Below are 25,958 nucleotides of genomic sequence, written 5' to 3'. Positions count from 1 at the left end.
TTAATCATAGTGGTTTATTTAGCTTAGGTATCAGTGGTTTTCCGGGTCAAGGTCCGAGTCCGGGTCCGAGTCCGGGTCCGGGTCCAGTTCCGGGTCCAGGACCAGGTCCAGGTTGAGGTCTAGGTCTTGGTCCAGATCCAAGTCCAGGTCCAAGTCCGGGTCCAGGTCCGGGTTCAGGCCCAGATAAGAGCCCGGATCCGGGTACGCTCCGTCAAAATCGAAATTCGAAATCGCCAAACGTGTAGTCATTGAAAAGTTCTGTTCTGATCATCTTCAGCAGTTCCACTTCATCAAATGCGACAGTTTTTACTGTAAATTCTTGATTTTCTGATGAAAATACACAAATCTCTATACGCATGCCTTTAAGATTTGAGGAGTTCCCTCGATTCCTCATGGATACCATCATCACAACTGGGTTTTGACAAAAACGGGACCAATCTGTATGCATATACATACAATAAAAAAAATAATTTTCAAAATCGGTCCAGTAATGACGGAGATATGGAGTAACAAACATAAAAAAAATCACAATCGAATCTCTCCTTTTGAGATTTGGAAGTCGGTTAATAAATGAGGGCGCCACTTTCTACGTAGCTGTAACATTTTTGACGTAAAATGCTTACACATGGCAACAATTTATAGTCTGTCAAGCCATTTCCGTCAGTAGAAAAAAGCGGCTAAAAATGTAGGCGCGAAGGGTTATCGTCCCATAGAAAATTTGAATATCGCGCCTTTTTCTACTGACAAACTTGTTTGACCGACTATAGTATGGAAATTTTAGAGTTCCATTTTATTTTATTTCTACTATTTTATGTCCCACTATAGGCGGCAATGGATCAAAAATCACGTGGATATATTACAAGGTCTGTGGAGCCCTTAACTGATACTGTATCTGTGGTAAGCCGAAATATTTCCTGTCAAATGTCAAATACCTATATTATGTTTATTTTTATCGTGCTAATTATTTCAAAATGGTAAATTTAAAAACGATATTATAAAAGTGCAAGTCGAGCACTTTCATTTGATACCAAACTCGACCATACTTTCTTGCAAAAAGATGACCAGAATAGCAAGACCCCTCACAAATAGCTTTTTAGCCTTCTAAGCTCTTCTAGCTCAATAACCCCTTGATCGAGCCTGCTCATAATTTAATGACTAAAATATAATGCCCTCAACTACACGTTTACCCAATTTCATTTAAATTAGAACAAATTTACTTAAGTTCTTGAGTATCAAACTATCCTCTGATAGTTCAGCTTAAAAACATTGAAATGCCGGGACGTGCCCCTAGCCAGCCGCGTGTCCCAAGTCGAATGTAAGAACTTCGTTCGCTTCGCTCGCTCGTTCGATAAGTTTTTGGCAAAAAATTCATTTTTGGTACAAGCTTTTATCGCTGACTGTACTTTTCTTTCCACAGGCAACTAATACTCATCGAGACAATTCTATAAAACACAATTAGGTTTCGTTGTTTTATCACAGAGTTCATATGGCCACCTCCGGTCTCCATCATCAGATCAGCTCGATGACACCATAATATTGCGCGTTGTCACCCGACTTACGTATGTATGCAAAATTTCAGCTCAATCGGAAACCGGGAAGTGGATCAAATTTAACTTGCAAGATTTGATTACAGACCGACAAACAGACAGACAACGGTCAGGTGAAACTAAATAAAAGCTTGTAAAAAGCTGGAAAAGTAAAAAGCACTAGTTCGCCAAAAACAACTTTGCGAACGCTAAACAGCTACGTAAAGTTGCACTTTTTGAGCAACTGTATTAAAAAAGTTTTATATGAATAATACTTAAAATGAGAACTTGTAAATATAAATCACTATACCTTATAAAACAAAGTCCCCCGCCGCGTCTGTTTGTTTGTGTGTTTGTTCGCTATATACTCAAAAACTACAAAACGGATTTTCATGCGGTTGTCACTTATCAATAGAGTGAGTCTTGAGGAAGGTTTAGGTGTATAATTTGCTAACCCGTGCGTAGCCGGGGCGGGTCGCTAGTATATAAATAAAGAAAAACTTTTGACCATTTCTCGATTACGGTCTACGGACCATTTTATTACATACACTATTGCTGAGCGATAAAAGATGAATCTTAGCAAACACAGGAAGAGATCTTTAGCGATAAGACCACCTATTGTCTGCCTTTATCTTTAATCTAATGTTTTTTCCCTAAGTTGTATCTTTTACTGAGATGTGCCTATAAAGATTATTCTATTTATCTATCCTCTGAACAGTTATCATTAAGTGACTGTAAGTGAACACATATTTTGCGAACCCGGGGCTTTGGCCGAGAGCGTGGCCGAATACCGAAAAACCACTATTCGTCGCATCTCTATTTGATATCTAGTTCCTTAGAGACAGCTAGTGTCATATTTTGCTTATTTTAGAGAGGCAACATAAGGCAATGGCGGCGTCTGCTCTTATTAGGGCACCGATTTTATCAGCAATATACGAGTATAGTGGCGTTAGCTTCTTACTCGTAGTATATTAAGTTCCTGACCTCTTAACCTAATAAGGTGGTCTTAGTCAGCGCCAGTAAGATCACCGTCTAAAGTAAAAGTACAGTTCTAGTACATTTACTAGACTACATTTAGTTATGTAAAAGGATTTGGATACATGACTTCCTAACCTTTACCTTTCCGAATCTGCCCAAAGGATGTTTGCGGGTTACATTAACTTTTTACGGCATGTTTTTGCCTTCGGTCGGAACTCAGAACAAAAGCCATCCATTACAGAAAGATCGAAAATGTTCCAGCAATGTGCTTCAGTTTTAGTTAATGAGAATTTGTTTCCAGTTCGTAATAGTAGGTTGTAGATGAGTTTTTTTCTAGTTTTTGGTGGCAACAAATGGAGCGAGGAAAGGATAATAATAAGTCCAGTAGTAACAAGTATATCTTCTCTTAAATATCAATTTAAATTTAAATAAAATAATATGAGAACCCTTATAATCGCTACAATATTTCAATGACCGATATCTTACAACACTTTGGCACCTCTAACCAAACAAACCCTACCGTTTATGTATATTTATAGCAAAGATGTAGCAAATAAATAGTTGACAAATTACTTGTTCTAAATTCTGAAAAACTAAATTATAGCGGCTTTGTGACATCGCTGCTCGTTAAAATAGAATAAATCTTAGAACAACTGTAGTATCGTAACGGAGATTTATTTTTAACCTGAGTAGATATTTCGGGCTAACCTAAACTCCTTGCGGAAATTTATGGTCGGGGCCACCTCGATTACCATATTATCGCGTGTTTCTTTTGAATCTCTGAGTTCTGTAAGGAATATAAATAATTCAGAAACGGTACATAATAGTAGGTTCTGAAATAAATTCTTATAGAACATCTGAAAAATAATAAATAATTGGGATGACTGAAAATTCTATCAAACATTTTATTCTTCAAATTTTTTTAGAGTTGGTCAAAGACGCTTGGTCTTTATAAGATTGCGTATATTTACTAGAGAAATTGGGGCAGGTTTTGCCGTCACGGTGTAGCCTAGAGGTCAGGGCGTTAGCCGTGTAGGTACCGCCCGTGTAAGCTGAAGGTTCGAATCCGGTCTCCGCCACTGGAGGTCTTTATCACTTTTTCTTTCGTTTAAGACATCTAGTAATTTTAGTTTATAATTTACTCTTCAGACACAATAATTACCTGTCAGTACTTGCAGATTCTTCATCTAACGTAACTTAGGAGCTAATCCTTCGAGTACGATGAGCGAACAGCCTAAAGTTGGAAAACGATGGGCGTCGTCGTGAGACCCCGATACAATTTCACACTACCTAACTTTACCAATTTCAAATTTATCATTTCAATCTATCATCAAATCTAGCCACTTCTTACTCGATACCTAAAATAGTTCAGATGGACAGTAAAATGACGAAGTCCAAAGCAAAACAGACCGTAACTTCAGCTCGTAAATCTTAATTTCTCTTAAAGTGAACTATACAGCCATATTTCTCAAAACTTTGCCCCATATTAATCCTAAATAGGTGGGAATAAAGCATGTTTTTGGATGGAGGGGAACGCCGGTTGCGAAAATTGTTGTCTTCCGTCCTTATTGCAGCAGACAGATTGGCGCATTGTTTTCATTGAGGAGCTACTACGGGTGCTGGATGCGCTTTTCTAAAGAATAAAGGAGCTGAATGGAAAAATGGGGGGTTACTAGATGGTCACGTTTCCTTAGTTAATAACACAAAGTGTTTTGAAATGAATATGCAGAAAAGTAGGTAATATCAAGGTAAATAGGAGTAGTTCTGTTCTTAGTCGTCGCGTTGTAGTCAAAGTGGTCGAGGTCTCAAATTTAATGATCATGTGCTATGATTTTTGTATTTGTGCTCATTTCTCTCGAATTAGAGGCTGATTTAGAAATGTGAAAAGTGGTAAATTGAAATTTAGTAAAATTTGGGATGAAATTCATGGAAAGAACAAGAAGTTTTCATTTCGTAGATATGGCAAAATCCAATTTTACTTATTAAAATCATTAACAATAATCGTTTGAGGTTTTCTTGCTTAGTCAATTGGTCATGAATATATCCCGCCCGCAGCTATGAATACTACCTAATACACAATTTCCCTAAAATATTTGACGCTGCGTGCACGTGCAGTACAGTTGAGTTGCTCTCGGTACAATATAAGTGGAGTCGTTATTGAGCTCTAGTCAGACTTTTATAGTTATTCTAATTCATTGGGTATGACAAACTTAAGCAAACGCCAATTTTCTATATACTGTACAATAGAAACTCCATTAATATTACTCGTCATTAATTTAATTGCTCATCCGGCTTATCAAAGCAACTGCCGCGTGTTTCTAATATGCGTATCCCCAAAATGGCGTCGCTTCCATCAAGTCACACATCATTCAAACCCGGCTGCGGAACAATGAAAGCTCTCTACGGAGCGTAATGAAGCTAAGCGGGGCCCGAGAGCACAGTAATTGCATTTTACAAGCTCACACGTCGTAGGCCCGACAATGTTTGCTATTTTGGTATTTGAATAACGCAGTCAAACTGAATCACAGTAGAAAATATGACGTGTGAGGACTGAACTGCGCTATAATTAACCTAATCTATTATGGTGCATGCACCCTAATGCGTAGATGCAATCAGATGAAGACTGATGCCATGTATGCTACTTTAGGCACTGTCTTAACTGAAGTGATAAGAAATAAGCAGTTCATAGTTTTTAACTACAGAGCGTGCAGAATGTGGAATGAGTTACCGCGTAAGATACATATGTCCTTTGCGCTACGACATAGGGTTCTTCAAGAAGCGGGTTAAAAGCAGACTAAAACAGGTTTTCCGGACCCTTAATCCTAAACTCTATTCACCTATTTCTTCGAATACTCCGCATAGTATTACTCCGCAGATATTTCATTACGCTCCGCAGATATTGTATTTATTTGTCAGTTACGAGTCGGTAAAGTTTGCAATTTGCGCTATCACTTGGTATGTTTAAGAGATCCATATTCACAGAATATTTTATATATGGTCTCCACGTGAGTTATTGTCGTGGATGCATCAGGCTTTTATCACGTCACGTTTCCAGTCCTCTTTTATTTATGTCGTACTTCTTGCTCGTTTAAACTTTATTAGATTAGGTGCGGACTTATTTCCGAAGGGTCTTAAATGCTGAAGTTTACAAATAGCAGGGATAACTAAGTCTTTAGTTTACAAGTCAGCAAAGTTATACAATTATAAATTAACGGCTAAACATAATCTCAACTAAATCGGATGTTCATATATTTATGTTTTACTGTAGGTACTGAGGAAATAACAAAAATGTCTAAAATATCACGTTTCTTGTTTGTCCAGAGTCCAGAGCCTCTCTAATTCCAAATCGTATTTATTTTTAAATCGGCAACAATACAACTCGTTAAAAAAAACAACGGGTTGCACTCCGGGAGTGCCGGCTGAAGTAAAAACTCAATGACATTGTAACAGTTTTTCGATCAGGTCACGTGTCCGTTACGAAGCGTCTTACGTCTTACGCTGTCGCGAGTTTAACATTTTTTCCCCATCACAAAAAGTGCACAGCGCCGCTAAAGACGTTTTCACTTCAAAAAACGATCTAGATACTTAACATTTAGTCAAGTGAAGTCCAGGCGACATCGATCTGGAGAAGGGTTAATACGACCTTTAGGCATGTTACGCTTGGTGGTTCTCTGGTCAATTACGGGAATGGGACTGGTATTCAGTAACACACGTAATTATAAACCGAACCTTTCCAATTTAGTTGTCATTGTTAATTAAGTGAAAGAAGCGAAAGAAATATGTCAGGATCGTAGCAAGTGGAAATCCGTGGTCTCTGCCTACCCCTCCGGGAAATAGGCGTGATTATATGTATGTATGTATGTTAATTATAAAGGATAATTGGTTTGTTTGAAATCGGTATTTGCCGGATCCCTTTACCGCATTGTTTTGGTGAAATTGATAGAATAACTCACACGAGATAAGTATAACATAATGAACTAATTAAGGGGCTACCCGAGGTTTTCATCAATTTTTGACAAGTTTTGAATCGTATCTCCTTTTTTTGCACTACAGATAGAATTATAAGACAAACGGTTATCGGTTCTTCAATCTTTTATCTCCGGTTTTGTCTACCGGATTTTGAAAGAAAATAATACTTATTTCTTATGAATTTTTTAAACATTGACTAAAAAAACACTTTTTTCGTATCCAGTTTGCTGTGAAGGATTTTACATGAACGAAATATACATATTTGACGTCTCCAAAAACAATTTTTAATTTTAAACTAAAATTGTTTAACTTTGATGCCAAATATCTCAAAGACAATGAACTTTTAAGTAAATATGGGATACTATATTGCTTAAAGCCGTTGCTGTTAATATAATAATCTACAAAAAAACATTAGAAAACTAAGGCATTCAGATCGAAGGTCATTGGCGTGGGGTAGCCCCTTAACTTACATTTATGAATGTTGGCACAATGAGGTGGCAACACGAATACCTAATTACCACTTTAATTATTAAGAATGGCTACGTTATTATCAAAATGAATACACTTAAGATACTCCCAAATACTTTACCTACCTACCCTATTCTCTAATGGTCTCAAGACAAATCAAAGCGGGTTTTGACCGTATTTTCCAAATGTTCCCTCACAAAACCTATATCTAATAGTTTCCCGTCGTTGCCCCATTTATATCGCTCGCCAAAGGACCAATGTATTCGTGCTGACGCATCACAATTTGCCTCAATGGCGACGAACCCGCTTTTACGGGCCACTGCAATATGTTTTTATTTTTCTATTACATAGTTGAATAAAAACATCTGCATTGACTGTATATTTTCTGGTTAGTTTGTATTTATTTGATTAATCAATGAAAAACTGATTCATATTGTTATATGAGTTTACAATCAGTGAAATGACCACTTTACCTACCTTTAGGTATGTCATGATTTGTGTGACCTTAATTTGAGCAATAAAATTAAAACGTATCACTTTACATACGTATTTTAATTTAATACATATTTATTATAATAAAACTCCTATAAATTAAAACCAATTTATATTATAACAGCCTTTTAACATGCCTTTCATTGAATTTTATGTACTTATAATTGATTTCGCAAATTCAGTGTAACCTCTTATTACTAATCAGCTGAACCTAAGCCAAGATATTTAGGGTACTTTTTCGTGCTTGTATATAAATATATGTTTAATAAAAAACCTGCCAAGTGCGAGTCAGACTCGCGTTTCTAGGGTTCCGTACATAAGTCCGACTCACGCTTGACTACACATTTCTTATAGGTTTTCCTGTTATCTACAGGTTAAGAACTATTTTGTGTATTTTTTTCAACATTTTAGACCCAGTAGTTTTGGAGATAAAATAGGGGGAATGGTCATTCTTTGGCTATTTTCTTAAATAACTTCGAACCTTTGTATTTTAAAATTATAAAAAAAAACATATCCATCTTTTGGTCACTAATTTACATATGTGTACCGAATTTCAACTTAATTGGTCCAGTAGTTTCCGAGAAAATAGACTGTGACAGACGGACAGACAGACAGACGCACGAGTGATCCTATAAGGGTTCCGTTTTTTCCTTTTGAGGTACGGACCCTAAAAATGGAAACTATTAGGTCTAGATTGAGAGAAGAAACTGTAACAATATTTTTTTATGACCCTTTGTTTCATATTTAAATAAATAAACAGTAACTGTATCCACAAAAACACGAAAGCAAGCCTTCGCTGCTAAGCCCTCAAATGTGGCGAAAATACTTCATAACCATTTCATATTTATCATCCCCTTACCGACGCATCCGCTGGGTGTGGTGAACTTTCCAAATTGCTGCCACCTGCATGATACTCTTACGTCAGCGGGCGATGATTTACCGCCCTTAAGGGCTCCGTCGTTGCCTGTCTTAAGGTTATCGGGTTTTCATTAGGGAAGGACTTGTAATGGATCTATTTTTAGAAGGTTCGTGAAAGCAATGCTCTAGTCCATTAGCGTTCGTTTGAACATTGTAAACTCTGCTTTAATGTAATAAACCGATTAGTAAAAAGATATCTATCTACAAAGAATTATCTACATAGAAACCATCTACAAAGAATTATCACACTATATCTACCTATATTCACAGATATTATCTAAAATGTGGTATACATATTAGCTAATCAATTTGCAAAGTAATAATCGATAAGTCAACCCTTTTTCTCTTTGATATTTTAGGCTAAAAAATAGTTACCTATTTGTTTTACAAGGGGGCAAAGTTGTTGTTTAACCGCTCGTGCTAATATAGATACCCGAGCAAGCGAAAGATTCCAAAAAAATGGAGTCTTGAGCGTTGCGAGGGTTTCAAAGCACGAGGGTTAAAAAAAAATCTCCCCGAGTGAAACCCAAAATTTTTCACCACACCAACCCGAAGCAAATATTAAATGTAAAATATGAAACAAAATCAAATCAAAATGAATGTTATTAAATATTTATCATCCAAAATCATCATTTAAAAGTCAATGAAAACAACTCAAAATTATACAACAAAAAATACTCAAAATTTGCATTTGATTACTTTGCCTCACATGAGAATAAAATGCAACTTTGCTATCAGTTTTGGCAAAAATATATTTAATTATTGAAACTGCTCACAGAATATCACGTAAATCGTATGAAAAATGCTACCTGCAGAAGAGGACATCTGCAGGACATACGAAAGCAAATTTTAGCACAGGCTGAAACGAAAAGCTTCGCTAACGCTCGGTTGCACGGTCAAGAAAAGAAAGGAAAACATCTAAGTACTCACATTTTATTTTAATGGTACTTGAATCATTTCACATCGTTTCTCAAGGACCTCTAAGCGAATAACAAGCCACTGAGGCAAGAGATCCTATCAGTCCCATTGAATATCATCCCATTATGTTACGAGCATGGCAATGACGCATGTAACAGCCAAAGATCAAAATATTTAAGGGTTTCACGTTAAAAATGATGGACCATTTTTTTTGAGGAACGTACTTATAATTTTTATGATGCTACCTTTTATAAGTTTAGTATTTAGGACCGATAATTTCTAATACGGTGTCAATTTACTGAACTGAGAATTTAGTCTTATACCTGGGGTCCATTTATTTGATATAAAGTTTTAAGTCATTATGTATTGTTTGTCATATTATCATGTCCTAATTCTGAAACTGATTTTCAAGATTCTCATAAGGTTATCCTATAGATAGGCTAGGTTAGGTTAGGTTTGTTTTATGGCAATCCTGAAAAGCTACACATTTCTGAAAAAAAAACTAATTATGACTAAAGAAAATGCGGACAAACAATACATTATGACTACAAACTGTATGGGAAACAATAGAGACCCCTAGTACCTACCTACATACCCATATTTATTCCATTAGCTTTCTCTGACTCTCTCAGAAATATAACAATGCGAATGTGCTGTTTAGTGATAGGGTAGCGGCTGAATGAAACTAATTGAATTAAAAATATGATTCAAATATCGTTTTGATGCCAGGTGCACGTTCGAATTAGCCTGTCATGTACCAGAGGTCGTAATAATCATAAAGGCTTTAACCGGAAATTAGATTATCATACTCTCCAAGGATTCAATAGGTAATTTATTAGGTATTAGGTATAAGCAGTCAAACCGCGGAAAGTGAGTTTAGATGAAATGGCAGCAACATTTGTTCCTGGTAAATCTTTTTTTTTTCTATGTTGTCCAAATTCATATTTTTTTATATTGACTAAACCACTTGTCCCGGTCCTGAGCTAGTCTCATCCAGAAGTGACCCGCAATTTTCCGAATGTCGTCCACCCAACGAGCAACATACGAAGCGGACGGGCGGGACAAGTGGCGTACTAGAAGAGGGGCCTATGCCCTGCAGTGGACGATAAAAAGCTGATATGATGATTGATTAAACCTGTAGCTGAGCAGTCTTATATCCACTTTTGAAATTATTCGTATACGTTTTTGACAGAATATGCTTCATTAAAATTAGGTTTTACCATAAAACCGGGAAGTAAATAGGAACCAACAATACAATCATCTTCATCCGTCGCGGAAAACAATACTTAATGGTACCTACGAAAACACATTCCAGTAAAAAAAATTAGCTATATTATTTTCTTCGTGGGTTTATTTTTAATCATGGATTTAAATCAATCGTTTTTCTTTAATAAATTACCTATGCTTGCGGCTTTCCTAGCTAGAAGTACTCCGCTAGTGCAGCACAAAGTCTTACTGGCTGGGTCGCCATGTGTGGTGTTAAGATAAATTTGGTCCAAGTAAACTGTATCCTGAACTGTCATAAATAACGCGTATAAGCAGGTCGGTTGAGGTGAATGATTACAGACACATTGATTGCAAAAAAAAGTAGTTTATGAACGAATGAGTGAATGTGCTTCTAGTGCACAATATTTAAGCCAAATTCTTTGAAGAAAGTGTTTGGTAAATCTTCTTGAACATACTTTACTAGTGGCTCTGTGAGCTGTAGACATCGCGAGCATATCTTATTGGGCACGATGATAATATAGTAAATAAGTAAGAAAAAACAATACGAAAAGTGTAAAAAAAATTCACAGATTTCGTGCCTCACACGACTATCGAGCACATTGGAAATGAATCTACGGAATTCGAAAAAATATTGTCGCTGAGCGACGAGAAAGTCTGGATAAGGAAAAAGTTATAAAATAAAACTACAACGTTGAATGATAATTATTTTATTCTTAGATTAACACAAGTATCCTGGACATAACGCATGTGAACAAACAAATTGCAAAATTTCCAAACGCGTATCGAAGTTTGAATAAGTGTCGCCGTGGCGCATAAGTATAGGTAGGTACATATTTCATTTTTCGATTAATAAGCAGGATATATTAATGTTCAAAGTACAAGAAAATTATTACACGGCAAATGCGTAGTCAACTTGAGAAGTGGTAGCCACATCGCCGTTATCGTCACTCGAGTCTTGATCGGCAGCGGCCCATTTGCGGCAAGATATGAAATTTTCTTGACAGCAGTTTGACGCGACGAGAGATGACCATAACAGCGTTTGTCTATGTTACACCAAACCTGAGTTCCAATAGGTACTACCAGGGTTAAGCATCAGCTATCTTGGGTAATGCTCTACCATGTGATCATCATGACGAATCGGATGTCCAAAACAGCGCGTGCCTATGTTGCACCAAACCTGAGTTCCGCCAGGTACAACCAGGGTTCAGCATCAGCTCTATCTTGGGTACTACTCTCCTAAGTGCTCATCAAGACGAGTCGGATGACCAAAACAGCGTGTGCCTATGTTGCAACAAACCTGAGTTCCTTTAGGTACAGCCAGGGTTCAGCATCAGCTCTATCTTGGGTACTACTCTCCTAAGTGCTCATCGAGACGAGTCCGATGACCAAAACAGCGTGTGCTTATGTTGTATTAAACCCGAGCTCCACTAGGTACTGCCAGGGTTCAGCATAAGCTATCTGCTAGCAGCCGCCAGCAACATGCAGAAGTGAGACCATTTCGTGGCACTTTTTCTTTTTTATGTTTCTCTGTATAAGTTTTTATTTTGTGTTTGTGTTCACGAATAAAATTATTTTTATTTATATTTCTTTAATTATAAATTAAATTATTTACATACAATATATATACAGTGGTACTACTAAACGAAATTAATAAATTTATATCTCTACCTCCACCTCCACCTCCACCTCCACCTCCACCTCCACCTCCACCTCCACCTCCACCTCCACCTCCACCTCCACCTCCACCTCCACCTCCACCTCCACCTCCACCTCCACCTCCACCTCCACCTCCACCTCCACCTCCACCTCCACCTCCACCTCCACCTCCACCTCCACCTCCACCTCCACCTCCACCTCCACCTCCACCTCCACCTCCACCTCCACCTCCACCTCCACCTCCACCTCCACCTCCACCTCCACCTCCACCTCCACCTCCACCTCCACCTCCACCTCCACCTCCACCTCCACCTCCACCTCCACCTCCACCTCCACCTCCACCTCCACCTCCACCTCCACCTCCACCTCCACCTCCACCTCCACCTCCACCTCCACCTCCACCTCCACCTCCACCTCCACCTCCACCTCCACCTCCACCTCCACCTCCACCTCCACCTCCACCTCCACCTCCACCTCCACCTCCACCTCCACCTCCACCTCCACCTCCACCTCCACCTCCACCTCCACCTCCACCTCCACCTCCACCTCCACCTCCACCTCCACCTCCACCTCCACCTCCACCTCCACCTCCACCTCCACCTCCACCTCCACCTCCACCTCCACCTCCACCTCCACCTCCACCTCCACCTCCACCTCCACCTCCACCTCCACCTCCACCTCCACCTCCACCTCCACCTCCACCTCCACCTCCACCTCCACCTCCACCTCCACCTCCACCTCCACCTCCACCTCCACCTCCACCTCCACCTCCACCTCCACCTCCACCTCCACCTCCACCTCCACCTCCACCTCCACCACATAACTATTTCCACCACCACAAGAATGCATAGATTATCGAATAGTGCGTTATCTACGCCCGTCTCAAACAGGATAGATAGAGTTAGACCAAGAAAAATCTGCAGCGATTTTGATAGCCCACGCAGTGCAAGTGTTATTCTGCCTTCATAATCCCGATAATTCACAACAAACACCGATAACAAACTCTGCGAAACATGAAGTCCTAAATGTCATGTGAAAAATGTCGTTCTGACTTTTTGACTATTTAAAGGTTAGGCTACAGGGCAAACCCTTAACCCGATGGTCTTTGTTTTAGGCTCAAATTGTAGCTGACTAAATTGTCCAGAGCCGTTTTTCTCAAATTTTTGATATCATTCTTCGTTTCCAAATTATCGAGCACCAAATTCAAAAATTTGGAAAAAAATGAATTTAATTTTTACTATTTCGACCATAACTTTTTTTCGTTTTTGACTTTCTCGAATAATTATGTTTGCACCTTACAGCTCTCGTGATTATGCGTCTTTTGAGCCTATTTTTTAATATCATATCTTCACAACTTTCCGAGATATAAGGGGATCGCACTTTTTCGTGAAATCGGACCCTATACTGGAGCGAACGAAAAGACATTTCCAATGTCAAAATACAAAAAGTTATATCCCAGCATATAATTACTGGAGATCGAACCCAGACCTTCTGTGCAAACAAAAAAAGCGAACGTTTGCAAAATACGCTATGATGGTTCTTACTTAAGGTGACGAAATTTAGCTACTCATTCTCAAGGAAAAACTAAATATCTTAATACCTCCAAAACCAGCGAAATAAAATTTCTGAATTTTTGGCCATTTAATCTGTAAACATGTCTCAAAAAGAATACACTCTTATGATACCGATACAACTGATTGTTTAAGCGCGAGCTATCACAACTCTTCCATTTTGAAAAAATTCCAAAAACTGGCTCGACAAAAAAAAATATTGAGTCGTAGAATTCGGTTACAAAATTTCACGAGAATCTGTTAATAATTGCGACCTGTAGAGGAGAACATCCGGACATACAAACTAAAATATCTTAATACCTCCAAAACCAGCGAATTATTTTTTTTGAATTATTGGCCATTTAATTTGTAAACATGTCTCAAAAAGAATACACTCCTATGATACCGATACGACTATTTGCCATTTTAAAAAAATTACAAAAACCGGCTTGACATAATTTTTTTATTTAATCATAGAATTTGGTTACAAAATTTCACGAGAATCGGTTAAGAATAGCGACCCGTAGAGGAGAACATCCGGACATACAAAAGCAAAATGCCCGAGTCAAAACGTAGACCTTCTCTACGCTTCGGTCATAAATGCTATGTTATAAACATAACATTCCGTTCATATTTCGAAATGGAAATTATTTAAGGTAAATAATAATTTCGTTGCTTAACTTCAAACTCGGGTAAATCCATCTGTCAGATTATACGATTTTGGTATTAACAAAATGTAATAGGGTAGATATTTGCTGAGAGGGTCGATTAGATTTACCCGAGTTTGAAGTTACAGCGACACAATAATTAACGCCTGTAACAACAAACTATGATTTGACAATCATTTGCGAATTGTATACGTGTAAGACAATATTTACTTGTTTTGATTGCTGGCATCGGAAACACTCAACACAGTCACCATACTGATCTGCTTATTATCTGATAAGATTTCCGCTATAATATGTACCTATGTTAATTTAGGCGAATTTATGAAGATTTAGCGCATGAATACAAGTAGAAGAAGTCATACAGAATTTAAACTGCCGTATAACCGACTCATGAAAAATTAAAGCAAAACCCTGAAGACCAGGTTTCGCAACACCAAAAGTGAATCGCTCAGCATTCTCACGTCTCTCCACAGAGGAAGGGCTCTCGGTATATTGAAATACCTTCATATCTATTAGGGCCTAATATTTCCTAATTGAATTTCAGATCCTCCGCGGGCTCGAAGTGGCTCGATTTATGTTGACTCGATTACACGAGCGGCTTGAAAATTATAGAATAGAATAGTTTTTTATTCGTAAACACACAGACAACAGACATACATTGAAAAAACATAGTGAAAAATAAAGTGTCACGAAATGGTCCCATCTCAGCATGTTGCTGGCGACTTCCAGCGCCACTTTATACTTTATAAAGTGGTTTTCTAGACCAAACGAGTTCCAGTAAAGTGAGGGCTAGGCTAACGCTAAATTGTTATTTTTATAATGGATTTATATACACGTTTAAATCAAGGGCAAATGCCATAAAACCATTCACATGGGAATATAGATTGACTATATTTGCAAGGGCAGACTTCAACCAAAAATCTTAAAAGGTTAAAGTCGACTCGATAGAAAAAATAAAAATCGGCCAATGGCATGTCGGGCCATGCTCAGTGTAATGGTTTCGTAGTTACCATTTTGTCAGAACAGACTAAACGAGGGCTATAGTAAGTATCATGTTCATTACAAGCATAAGGGAGTTCCTTCGCAGCGCTTTGTACGTCTTTTTACTAGGAAGAGAAGATTTTTTGCTATAACTCAAAAACTTTACGAAAATATTAATTTTATCAAAAAAATATTTTTGGAGACCTTTTTCGTTTTGAAAGACCTCACTCCTCAGTTTCGCGAGGCGCGCCATATCTTTTGTCCATTTCTATTTTTTTGGCTTTATGCTCCTTCTTAAATCAAGCATTATTTCTTATAAGTTTTAAAGTAAACTACAATCTTTTACCTATTCCGTATACACCAGAAATGCACCGATTTGGTGAGGTAGATAAGTTCACTCTAATAACTTGACATTTCTTTTTGTCATTATGGAATAAACGTCCGTAATAGAATCAAACTGAGAGCAATCTAATCAAGGGAAATAATTATGTTAATATTGGGGATAGTTTGGCCGCGGTCAATATAATTAATGACTTCATTATCACCTCGCATTGGTTACCCATATTCGATTGAGTGGCTGAAATTTAGGAAGTCACATAATGTACAGCGAGCTGCAGTAGTGCTTACCCAAATATTATACAATTTTAACAAGTTTTTAGTTTAACAATGCGGTCGACCTAGGTATCGATGGGCGGATGTGGTGGACGCTGATCTGCGCGAGCTCCGGGTTGAAAACTGGCGAGAAAGGGCACAGGACCGGGATCAGTGGTGAGCAGTCGTGTTGGAGGCCAAAACACACTTTGAGTCGCTGCGCCAGAGAAGTAAGTAAGTAACGAGTTTTTTAACCCGTCGAAGGTCCACCATACAACAAATTGATGCAAAGCAATTTGACCCATATTGATTTGTAGTAACACACGTCTGATACTGAGTCGCTACGACCCAAATTGAGTTAGCATCACACGTGTGATGCTGGGACACCTGTTATGCCTGGTGGAACAGCGTTAGGTTATGTCACAAATCCTTTTCAAAAAACGCAACTAAATCGCTTGATCCGCTGTATAGATAATTGGAGAAGTTCGTTAGCGTGCACAAACACAATACAGCATATACAAGTATACACACATAATGTTATTATACCATCTCAATTCCATCGGCATTAGTTGTCAAAATAACATATATAGGTATATCATTATTGGTTCTGATTGAATGCTATTTCTTAGATAGAATGCCGATATCAATAGGAATTGATGAAATATATTGCGTCGCACAATGTTTCATCCGGTCATATCTCGGTTCAGGCCCGATGCATCATCATTATAATAACATCAGCCTCAGCTGCTTAATTCCCATCATACAGTAACCACGTCCTTAATATAACTAGACCTTTAGACCCTTCACTTTCATTGTGTAATCGCAGGTCACATTTATTCTGGTAATGAGATGGAAGCGAAAGCGTTGTGAACGCAGCCCAGCTGCGACCACAAGATTTATTGCTAATAGGCTTAGGTTCGAATTCTACTAATAACGATTTAATTTGCCAACATTTGTGAAAAAAAAATCCCGTTTTATTTTCGGTTTAGCCGTAGACGTTTAGGAACCGTAAAATTTGTCTGCTTTGCTCCCGCACTGAGTATGCTCCAATAGTTTTTATGTATATAAACTGTACCACAACCTCATTTAAGTGTTACAACATAATAGTGGTGATGGTCTATTTTAAATCGGCATATACATCAACGTACCTACTACCATGGATGTAAGTAAAAAGAGGTAGATATGGTACCAGGCGCACGATCGTGAGCCATCAAATATAGGTTCCGGAACCTATATTTAGTTAGTCGTATGGGTGACGGCAACATGTCAAGTTTTACCAAATTTTAGTTTTGTCAACTATGAACGTCACACGTCTACATAAATAAAAGGTCATTGCCTACTACCACCATTAATTTTAGAATTTGAATTAACTGAAACTTAAAGTTTCTCTTAGTTAAGAGTCTTTTACAAAATGACTTTAAATCATTTAACTAAAACAAAACCTATTATCTTTAAAATATTATCCTTCAGCTTTAATAATACACAAACGCAAACCTTTGTTAAAATTATCAACAAGATGCTTCAGTAAAAAAGTTTTCATCGTATTTTTCTATTGGGCCAGCCTGTATTGTATAATGAAAGAAGGTAGACATTTCAATTTCACATTCCCGTCAACACAATGGTCACAAATATAAGAGACTTGTCAAGTTAATCCCTTTATGTGTGGTTTGTCAACGCGTATCTGTCATGTCACATACGTACATTGTTGCGTAATGGTGTATTATAATATATCGTGAAAGCTTCGGTGAAATCCCTGCATGAATATAATGGCAATATCAAACAATATTATTATATAATCCCGTTTGACGCTGCTACATTAAAGCAATGTATATAAATGGCCCGTATACATGTACGAAAACAGGATGAAATGTTATCCAGTGCACAATTACTTAGTTGTTCTGCCTACTCGTAGCTTATTCAGACCATGGAAACTATTGATATAATAGAACGTTTGTTATCTCAAATTGCCTTGCTTCTAAAATCAATTATAGAAACCTGTAATATACCAAAGTCTACGAATTACAACTCAGGAGCTCTATATAGTACCTACCTACACATATTATGTAGAAAGTAGTTAGTGTAGTGGGTGGTAGTAGCTTATTCCGTCGGACTGGAATTCGAAGATCACTGTTTAAAGAGTCAGCGTCCGTTTCTATGGCAACCACCTACTGCCCACGGCAGATATAACCGTCACTGGCTCACGTGACTCGAAACTAGAGGAGACCACCGTCTCTTATGGCAGACATACGGGTTGAATGCGAATTTGTGTTAGGAATAGGAGATTTACTCCGGGTTTACTGAAAAAACATGTGACTTCATACAATACTAAGGTTGTGCCGAATGTTTTTATCTAAGCTACCTAACTATTGCGCACTATACAAGCAGTACTAGGCCAGGTGACGAAACTCCTCCTTTTGAGTAGCTCACGATCTATCTTAATTTTAGAAAAAGTATAAGTTTTTCTTACAAAATAGTGAACACGAAAAAAATACCTTAGGCTGGAGTTAGGCTCCCATTCCTTAGCTTTCCAGTTTTTTAGTCTGACGTAGATAAATGGAGCTGGAGAATTACTCTGCTCAAAAATCCGATACCTAAATTGGAATGTTCATGATTAATTTGAACAAGTTTTAAGCGAAATCATCCAATTTCCGTTTTTAAGTTTCTTGACCTCATAACATGAAAGAAATTGACCTAGGAAAATTGATTCTGTTAGAATATAATATACACGTGCTGAAAATTTATCGTTCAAAAAATATGAATTTATGCTAACCATTTTTCCGCAAAGTTAGATAGTTCTAGAGTTGACTTGCCTTGGGCTGTATGTGCTAGAGATAATAATATTAAAAAAACAACGGGTTGCACTCCGCGAGTGCCGGCAGAAGTGAAAACTCAATGACTAGTGCAAAATGTCTGCAGCACTATGTATAGATGAGGTTAACGCCATCTAGCGTTATTTCGTCGCATTACTTGAAACCCCTAAGCACATCACTGTTAGTACTCGAGTTATATTAGTACCAGTTAGAGGGAAACTTACTAGATGGCATTTAAATCAATAAAGAAAAACTCAATGACATTGTAACGTTTTTTCGATCAGGTCACGTGCCCGTCTTACGTCTTACGAATCTTACCCGTCGCGAGTTTAACATTTTTTCCCCATCACAAAAAGTGCACAGCGCCGCTAAAGAAGTTTTCACTTCAAAAATAATTAAAATGCAATACCTTATACACGGTTTGAATATTTTGCGAATATAAATAGATTGAAACTGCAAACTTAATGTAAATTTAATATAAATGTAAATACCATGGTTTACTAATGTGTTGCAGAAAGATTTTTGACATATTTTTGTATTGCATAATGTTACTTGGCAGAAATGTCGTTTGGCAGAATTACCTTTCCCATATATCATTTAGCATACAATCATTTCGCACAGTTTTAAAATCCATAACCATATTTTGACATACTGTTGATGATCATAATAGTCTTTTAAACGAGTATTAATTTCGCTGCAGACGATGGGCATTGAAGTCGGTGGCAAGAGGTTATCAAACCTGCGCTTTGCTGACGACATAATAGTCCTCTTCTCCCATACGTCATCACATCTGCAACAAATGCTGCAAGACCTCAGCGAGCCTTGAGGTTGGACTTACAATGAATAGAGCGAAAACTCAGTTGATGACCAATCAAGCTAAACATAGCATTGTGGTGGATGGGCAGGATATACAATATGTCGACGAGTACGTTTACTTGGGCCAGATAGCATCCTTCGAGAACAGGCGGTCTATCGAAATCGATAGACGTATCGAGAACGCCTGGAAGAGCTTCTGGTCCATGAAAGCGCTAATGAAGGGCGACCTTCCCTTGTGTCTTAAGCGCAAACTCCTTGACATGTGCATCCTACCCATCCTAACCTACGGTGCACAAACTTGGTCATTAACTGAGGCTCTAAAATCGAAACTCAAGGTTTGCCAGCGTGCGATGGAGCGTAGTATATTAGGTGTTCGCAGAACTGATCGGATCCGAAACACGGAACTACGCTCCAGAACTAGAGTTGTAGATGCAGGTGTCAAGACCGCTCGTTTTATACAGGAGGCCGCAGTTACAACCTAACATAATCTTCTTATCTGGCACAGGTTCAATTTTGTTTTGGGGGTCACACAGTTCTTACTTAACGTAATCCACTTTTCTGCAAGTAGAAAAACATTATGCCATAATGAAAGTATGCTGCAGGATGATTATGGTACATAAAATTATGCTAAACCAAAGTCTGCAAAGTAATATTTATGCCTAATTATCATTCTACTAAAAGTGTTTCTGCGATACATGTTATGCGAAGTGTATTTCTGACAAACAATATTATGCCAGAAGAGGGGAACCCAAATACCTAGTTAATATAAACCAACCAGATAGTTGCAGGCCACATTTTCCTAAGCAAAACATTATGACTCTGACATCCTTGTACATATTCGAACTATGTAAATTTTTAAGAAAGTATAATCAGTTTTTCCCAGCAGCAAAAAACCCTACCAATATTAACTTACGCCCTAGAGATAGAATTCCTATGCCGCCATCTAAACTAAAAATGCACGCCTCTAGCCCACATGCAATGTGTATAAAAGTGTACAATAAGCTTCCAAAAACAATTAGAGACGAAGAAAAAGATACTCTATTTAACAGAAAAATAACTAAATATTTATTAGACAGCTGTTTTTACTCAGTGCAAGAGTTCTTAGATAGTTAATTATAGTAATAGTGTTTAATATAGTAGTTTAGTTTAGATATCGCAAGTTAAAAAAAAAAAAAAAAACTGTAACTGTTTAAAAGATGTATATATATATGAATATAATATGATGCATGATCGTATGGTTATTTAAAAAAAAATGTATTAGAGATAGCCTTCAGCAATAGTTATTAAGTTAGATTTAAGTTATATTGCAGTGCCCTACAGGGTTTCATAGCTGAACCAATACAATGTACCAACCTGTATAACCTATGAAAGCAATAAATACACTGATTACTGATTACTGATTACCATTTTGTTGTATATTTGCATGTATAGGTACTTGTACACCTACAGCAAATGAATTATTTGACTTTGACATGAAGGAATTTTCGCATACAATTACTTGCCGGTTTCTAAAGTTAGTATTTGCCTAAATTGTAAGCACAACTAGGAACTCTTTTCCACATTTGAAAGTGAATCTATTCCCTAATGGAATGGGTAATAGGTACCCCAAAAGTTAGGAGAGACGATGTGGACGCGTCGTAAAGATTGTAGTAAACATACATCCAATAAAGATAAATGGCGGAAGAAAGAGAGAGCCTTTAGACTTTAGAGTATGTTTATGTTAGATTATAATTCGTATCTATACCTACTAGTATATAATTCGAGGTCTTGCGAAGTTTGATAATGCGTATTGAAAAAAAGTCGACATGGTACCCAATCAGCCGAACCTAGTCTCGCCAAAATTAGTCGCTCGTTGAGACTTAAAATTACGCGAGCAAAACTGTAAAATAATTACAGTGTCACCAAAATGTCTAATTCATTCCAATACCATCATGGCAAACATAGCTAGGTAACTATACAACACAGATTTATTGACCGGAGCGATAGCGAAAGTTTACGTTTTAACTCCGGCTAACTAGAGGTAATTTCGTATGTCCGGATGTTCTCTTCTACAGTACGTCTACCATCAGTTTTGACATTGACATATACGCTCACGTCTACGTAACTTACTTTCTATAGTTTCTATGCATCTCGCTCGTACTCGCATATGCGAGCAATAGTGCAAGCGAGAAGTAAATTACGTAGACGTGAGCGTTATGTCAATGTTAAAACTGATGGTAGAGGCTCTGGTCGCAGTTCTCAACTGATTCTTGTGAAATTTTGTGAGCACTGAGCACTTGAGCAGGTTCAGTAGTTAAAAAATTTCTGTCGTTTAGGGTTTTGGAAAATATTCAAGATAGTGAAAATTGGCATATAGGACTTAAGTGCCAATTGTGTATAGGACACTTAAGTGGTTTGTAAGCACGGTATGAAAATGACTCAACGAAGAAAGTATTTTTTGTAACATTTTATTAAGCTTATGAATCTTATCGCGAGGTACAGCTCACAGAGCCACTAGTATATTAAGTATATTATAAAAAAATGTAATTTCGAAAATACAAAAAAATCTTACACTGATCTGCTACAAACTACGTTGATCGGAAGTCTCCTGCGGAAGCTTCACTAGAATCGGAAACAATCAAAGTTCAGGGCTAGCTCTATTGCTCTTGAATGTACACATGAGTGATACAATTTTCATAAGAACAAGATAAACATGGCCGGTCGAGCTTACAATTCTTTTTCAAACTTACCTATTATTGGAATATCTAAAAAAGGTGACTGAAAATATCGTAGGTACTAAGCTATTTTTGTGAATGCTGAACAATGAACACACATGGTAGGTAAATATTTGCCATTCAGATTGATACAGGATGATTGAATTTATTTTTCTCAAAAATGGACGGCAAAGTCAACTTTGCCGTTTAAAAAATAGGTCGCGAAGCGCGTAGTTTATGGTCAGTCAAAAATTAAAAAGTCAAAAACATTGCAGTCTCGATTTTGGGACTGCAATGTTGCATACAAATTCCATTATTTGTCGAGTTCCAAACTTTTTAAAAGTTGAAATGGCCATATCAAATGAAGGCACAGGCCCATTAAACAGCCAAACAGATGATTAGTACCGCGACTATTTAGCTGTCTCAAATAGGTTGACGTATTTTCGGCAGAAAAATACACTTCTATTTTTTTATAAAAAAAATAAAAAGGCGGCAAAGCTAATTTTTTCAATTGTTTCTACTTTTTTCTGTGAAAATATATACGTAAGAACGTTGCTTTTGTAAAATATTCCTATTATATTTATATTTCTTGCACCATTTTTGAGAAAAGCACTATATATGACTCGGCTGGAAGGCTACTTGCTGGCTTCGGATTCAATTAAACGGACTCCCAAGGTCGTCCGTTTAAAACGAATCCTCAGCCTGCAAGTAGCTACTTCCGAGCCTCGACAATAATGTACTATTAAAGGTTAGACAAATGAAGGTCAAAATGTAAAGTTTTATGAAGGTACCAAACGTTGTTGTTTAACGGTGGTACTAAATTTTATTTAACTCACAAAGGATACATTTAACAATATGTACAAAAATGTAAAAATGGTTGTCTTATTTCTGTATTCCATAATGCTATTTGTCATAATGATCATTCATCCTAACGCCTATATAAACCCTAGTATTTTATTGTCTAAACATCGTATGCCGGTATACTCGTAGACGACTATTTATTCTAATATGTTATAGGTACCAATTTTGTCATACTTAGTAAATAGTTATTTTCCTAACGGGTTGAGGTTTTCAAGCATTGTCTAATTTTTAGACCAGGCATTTCTGTACTCTTATAAAATTTTATTTTCTCAGTTTAAAACGAATTTAAGCGAGCTGTTTGCAATCCTAAGTGCTTGCCAGCAGTCGCAGTGGGTCGAAGTTAATGGCCGTGTACGGTTTCACGTCCAGAACAGGCTCCTGTTTACATACTCCGGCTGCCTCGGCCACAGGCCATGACTAAATTACCAATATATAGCTGGTACAACTGTTTCGCTTGTGCCAATTTTATTGTTAACAAAATATCGAACCTAATCGAAAGAATATAGTAAGTACATAATATTAACTAAAACAACAGCCAGACTTAACTTACATTTATAGACGGGTCTAACGCGAAATTTATTCAATTACCTTTATTTACCGACGTTTCGACACAGGTTTCACTGGTCGTGGTCGCGGCTAACTAACACTACCAGTGAAACCTGTGTCGAAACGTCGGTAAATAAAGGTAGGTAATTGAATAAATTTCGCGTTAGACCCGTCTATAAGTAAATGTGAGTTAATATGTGTTCAAAACGCGAAAGTTTTAAATATTATAACAGCCAGACTATTTTACTCGTAAGTAAATTGAAGGCTAAAGTAAAGTTATTCATTGCGTTTATTTGATGATTTAATTACCTACTGTCCGAATTCTCGTTCTACTCGTAAAGGCAACGTGCACCATTTACTTTAATATCTAACTCCTGTGTACCGACATCCTACCTAATTATTTTCCTTCGTATTTTCACGGAAACGTACGAACGTCTCTTGCTATTTCAGTTAGTCTTGGTACAAAAAATACTGAGGTTGATTGAAGTAGCATGACAAATACGGACGTTTCTGAGAAAATACAAAGGAAAACAGTTACGCACTACATCTGTAAAACTATGTCATTAACATAAAGAAATGACTCGAGTTTGCTTCTTCTATGATTAACACAATTAAATTAAATGCACCATTTTCCCGCAGAACTTTGTAAAACTGCAAATTTGGAAGCGCAAGCAAAACCCGTATTTGAATGACAAATATGCACATTCCGTGCAATGCTATGAGCTCGGTTGAGAGCTTGCTGTTAAAAGTTAAAGCTGCCTCCACATTTGTAATATTTGAGCCATATTTTTCCAAACGGCTTTTTAGTCACTATGATCGGAATTGAACAGAATATGATGGGATGATTTTTTAAATGTCGTATGTCTAACATATAACATTGATGATAATCGGTATGTTTAGGTATTCTTGCAGCAATTTACAAATGATAATATAAAGCACGGACTTAATTTTGTTTGTCAAAATCCAGAACAACATTTGGCAATAATAGTCAATCAAAGGTCAATCACTATATAATCGTATCTGACTGTTCAGTGTACGAATTAGGTGAGGTACCAGTCATACCTAGCATAGCTAGATACCGAAATACTAAAGTTTTGCCGAAACATTAACGTAGAAATTTGGAAGCAACCCAGGTTGACAATAAATAACTAAATTCCAGAGCGCATGAAGGACTAACATTTCAAGCAGCTACGCCGAACAACATTTCATATAAGTAGCATACTAGTTGCTTCATAATTATGATGTATTTAATTACACGGTAGTGCTAACTACATAGCAGGCGATATTTCAAGGTAAATACACATAATATCATCTGTAAGGCAACACCGTCCACACGCTTAAAAGCTCTCGTGTTTCGCAGAAATTCCGTTGAAAAGAAAATGAGAAATAGATTTCGTAGCGATAGTAGTGGTTGTAAATAAGTAGTTTATAGGGCGCTCTGGCTACACCGTAGGACCAAGATTCTCCAAAAGTATTCCGCTTCCATAGACGGCGAGTTTAAGATAGTTGTCTCTGATGTTAAGTTGTAGACGTCTGGTCAGGATGGAGACATCTTGGAACCAGATGGTACGCTCGGTAAGTTAGGTTTTCCTAATTCAGCAGGGCCTCCGTTGGAATAAAGCATAAACAAGGAGTTATTATCTACGCCCTGTGATTACTAAGTCTTGCTTGAACTAGTTTTGTCTGAATAGAATATCTACTGTTAGCTATAGGAATAATAACGCTCATGTTTCGGATATTGTAAAATATTACAACGGCCGTATATGTACTTCAAGTCGTATCTGACTTGCTCATCCCGTTAACATTATACTTAGTCTAGCTAAAAAAATTGCAGAAGATTTAACTACCTACAATTCTGATACCTACCTACTGAACGTTTTAATGTTTTATAAATATGTAGGTACCTATTGTACCTACAACTTTGTTGAATACGTATGACCCCTTTCACTGTAAATATTTACATATAGGTAATTATATCGATAAATTTAAAATAAGTTAACATTTAAATAGTAGGTAAGTTTATTGAATTTGTATCCTCGCTTCGATATACGTGTATGTACGTGTTTGCAAGCAAGGATCGTAAAAACATACATAAAAAAACTTACCAGGGACGAACAACTCGAACCAGCAGACCCAATGGCGCAGTCACTCAGCTGCATTTACCTGTGGAAACGTAAATATAAATAGAACAATATTTCGATAGTAAACTAAAACTGTTAAGTAAATAGTTGCAAACTGAAATTCAGTAATCCCTACTATCCGTATTAATCCCTAATCCCTAATATATTTA

General features: G+C 37.3%; 1 protein-coding gene across 1 annotated transcript in view; it reads right to left on the bottom strand.

Moving 5' to 3' along the window:
* Positions 1-25,958, bottom strand: part of LOC134800553 (orexin/Hypocretin receptor type 1-like) — a 140,334-nt gene that overhangs the window by 85,560 nt on the left and 28,816 nt on the right. Inside the window, exon 2 of the mRNA XM_063773040.1 lies at positions 25,774-25,831. The gene's annotated coding sequence lies outside the window, so the exon portion shown is untranslated. The remainder of the gene's footprint in view (positions 1-25,773; positions 25,832-25,958) is intronic.

Source organism: Cydia splendana, chromosome 20 (genome assembly GCF_910591565.1).
Source record: "Cydia splendana chromosome 20, ilCydSple1.2, whole genome shotgun sequence".
Classification (NCBI taxonomy): Eukaryota; Metazoa; Arthropoda; class Insecta; order Lepidoptera; family Tortricidae; genus Cydia; species Cydia splendana.
Note: the sequence above shows the minus strand (reverse complement) of the source record. Positions and strands in the feature narration are given on the sequence as shown.